Here is a 4,047-nt window from a genome sequence, read left to right as displayed (position 1 = left end):
AATGATGTCTATTTAAAATGACATGTATTTTATGAAATTAAAAATGAAAATTTTGAGTTAAAAATTAACGGTGTTACAATAGTTGTGTGAACTAGATGTCTACATGGGCAAAAATTCAAGTTAGTTGATTTAAGTCATTAATATATCACCCGAACCAAAATATTAAGGCTAGGACCCCGCACAATAATCTACAATTGCAAAGACGAATGCCGTAATCCAATTGTAAAATATTTGAAGGTAAGTAAACGACGATTTAGCAATTTCCACCATGAAAACGAAATAGATAATTAAGTTCTAATTGGTTTGAAAATCCTTGATCTTTGAGATTCATTGAACTTTTCAACGGCATGTTTAAATCTCGAATGTGCTCTTCAAGTTTGTGACAGGGATACCGAGGATCACAAAAAAGGTGTGGATAACCATGCAAATTAGCTTGGTACACCCAATGTTACAAATCACGTAATCAATGTGCCAATTAACCACACACGCTCCATTGATCTATTACTAGCATCAAGGTAACCTTTGCCACACATTTTCAGTCCCATATTAGTGTTTCGGTTAACCAAACACGCTTCACTAACGACTTAATAAGGTGCATAGTGAAACTTCATGGGTTAGCACCATTTTCACATTTTCCCAAAGTAACTAAGATTGGCAATTTAATAAAAGTTTAGTTACTTTATTTTTTTATCATTATACTTTTAATGAGGGAGAATTAATGTTCTATTCTAACCATTCGGCTAACAACCCTCCACCAGTCAAGGAAGCGGTCAGTGAGAGTGGACACCCATTAAACTGCCATTTTATAGGGCAATAACCTTATACCTCCTTATAGATCAACTTTGTGAATGAGGCCTACTAACAGTAAGACTGACTTGCTTATATATATATATATATATATATATATATATATATATATATATATATATATACATATGTATGTATGTATATATATATATATATATATATATATAAGTATTAAACTTTAATATTATCATAGTATAAGGGTAGAATTTGAACTTTTAAAACTCTAGGGTTTTATTTGGAATTAAAGTACTCAAAGGTGAGAATTTACAAATTCCAAAAATTGAGGGCAACTTTTGAACTATTCGAGAAACTTTTGGAATCCATAAAATATGAGTTTAGTATAGGATTTAATGAAAAGACTCTTGAAAATCCATAACTTGAGGACTAGTTATGGAGTTCATAAAACTATTTATGGGAAAAAGACTCTTCGTATAGATAACCTATGACTTTAATGAACTTTTTAAAAGAATTTGTTTTCATATTCCATAACTTGAGGACAAGATATGGAGTACATTAAAGGCGATAAATATCATCAAATAAACTAACAAGCATGTCAAATATATTCCATGATCTAGATTGAACTCGTAGGAACAAGATAATTCATTTAGAACAAATTTCATGTAATTAGCATAATTATATAAACAAATACAAAACATGAAACTTTTGCAATTATCTTCTAAATTGGAGAAGCATGCTCATTACCATATCAAAAACAGGTTTATAACTCCAAAAACAGTTTAGGGTAATGATCCTTGTCCAATTCCAACATTAAAACTCGAAAAAATAGACTCTTGAGCACCAACTTGTCGAGTGCAAGAACAAACTCAGCGAGTTGGTTGCATTTGTGCTTAGACTCGGGGAGTCCATCACTGGACTTGGCGAGTCTATTATCCTGACAGCCAAAAAAACGATTTTTAAAGCATTTAACAACAAGTAGCATCAATTATAATTGAAAACAACCCTAGTCTCTTATACCACTGTTGGGTTTTGATCACTATAGCACTTCCTAAGTACCCATGCAATCCTAAATGCTTTGGATCTATGTTTTCTCTAATTATAAATGCATCTTCTTTTTCCAAAGCATTCACCCTAGCAAGCATACAAGTGAAGCTATATATAATCAAAACATAGTTAGGATGCTTACCTCTTGAGTAGGGTAGAGTTCTTGACTTTTGGAAACTTGAGCACCTCAAGTGTGATGCCTCTAATGTTTCACAAACACCAATATGCAAGAGGAGGTTCTATGAGAATAAGCTACTTTTCTCTATGGTTGGTGCAACCAATTTTGGTACATGAAGGGGGCTATTTATAGTTGTGGCAACTGCTAGGGTTACACTTTGCAAACCCTAATGATCCATGACCTTCCACATTCCTATGATGCATGCGTTTAACCTCCATTGACTATCCATGGGTTATATTATTGCTTTATCCCACTTACATTATCATGGATATCTTAGCTCATACTATAAATATCATTGATTTACATAATCAATTGCTGAATATTTAATTACTCTCTTTGGACCAAAAAAGTAATTCCAAATTAATTCTTGGACAATACTAATTAAATAACCATATTAATCTATAATACTTATAATATATTAATAAATCGTAAATAACCTTATTCTCATAAAACCATCCTATCAAATTCCACTGGTATAGGCAACCCAAAAGGACCATGCTACTATTCGGTCAAGTACATACAAGTCATACTTATAGGCTTAGACACCAAATCCAACATAAGGTTCTTTTCACAAAATTAGCATGATTAATAATCAATTAAACAAAAACCAAAGCCACTAAATCAAATGATATTCATAAGGTCCTCAACTCTAAATGAAAGTAGGGTGTTTAACCCATATATTTAGCAGAAAAAATCATAAAAGCAAAACTCAATATTGCATAAATGATTTAGACAAGAGAATTAAGTAAAGGGGATGTGATTCGCCTTAGATGTAACAACGTAAATTTTAAAAAAAAAAAATTCATTTTTGCAAACATCAAAAACCATCGTTTAATATTCCAATTTCAAATTTGAACAATGTTATCATAACAAAATACATCCCAATGATCATAAAATAGTTTCCCCGACAATGTGTACGATCACGCTGGCGCCTTCCCACGGTCGTCGCTAGTACCTGAAACACATAACACAACAACTGTAGGCATAAATGCTTAGTGAGTTCCCCAAAATACAACTTACGCACATACTCCTTTCCAGGACCTGACCTTCCGGTCCATGTGTCTCAGGGGACTTCTGTCCCGACTAGGTAAACCTTCCGGTCCTACATACGTCAACCTTACGGTCCACATCACAACGCCTTCCGGCCCATAACATAATGCCTTCCGGCCCATATCAAGCATATCATACATAGCACATATAAACGATTAACCTCTCATATACAATGCATATAACTCATAACATATCCGACCTTCCGGTCACACAATAAAACCCTTTCGGGTATAGTATAGTGAAAAAACTCACCTCGTGGAAAGTCTAAGATCTCGCCTACTCGCTATCTCTAAATCCCAACGACGACTCTACCTCGCCTAATCATAAAAATATCATTTAATAATCAAAGACTTCCACAACTAAAACTTTACCCCTTATCATCATTCCTTAGAGGGTAAAAGACCATTTTACCCTTCCTTGACCCAACGTCTTCATGTTGACCAAAACCCTAAAAGTCAACAAAAGTCAACCGTGTGAGTACACGGGGCGTACATCGCCAACCCATGGATCGGGATCTCCACCCAGTACGCTGCGCGTACTGGGAGTTACGCCCAGCGTAACCATCAGATTCTAACATACTTCATTTCTGGTCTTAATCGGTTAAGCCATTACTCCAACTTCTAGATTCGACTTTGTTTATGCGTCTAAACCCATAAATTCGAGACCTTTAAGCCTTGGCATGGCTGTAAAGTCTCCAACACTTCTTAACATCATTCTATTCCAACTCAAGGACCTAGATCTCATGCATGGTGCAACATTCACATCCAAGATATCATTTTTATGAGTCTACAACTCCAATAGACTTGAAGTATGATGGATCTAAGCTTATGGAGACCATTTGCACAAAAAGTCTCCACCTTTGAGACTAAAACCCTAGAAAATTGTACTTGAAGCATATAACATGAACCAAGTGACAAGATCCGAACTTTTTACCTAATAATGAAGCTTCAACGCCTGTAAAGCTCAGATCTACACTTGAACACCACTTCTAACCTTCCCAATGAGATCTT

The sequence above is a fragment of the Lactuca saligna genome, chromosome 5, assembly GCF_052625555.1.
Source record: "Lactuca saligna cultivar CGN05327 chromosome 5, ASM5262555v1, whole genome shotgun sequence".
Taxonomy (NCBI): Eukaryota; Viridiplantae; Streptophyta; class Magnoliopsida; order Asterales; family Asteraceae; genus Lactuca; species Lactuca saligna.
The sequence above is the reverse complement of the archived record's forward strand: the minus strand, read 5'-3'. Positions refer to the sequence as shown.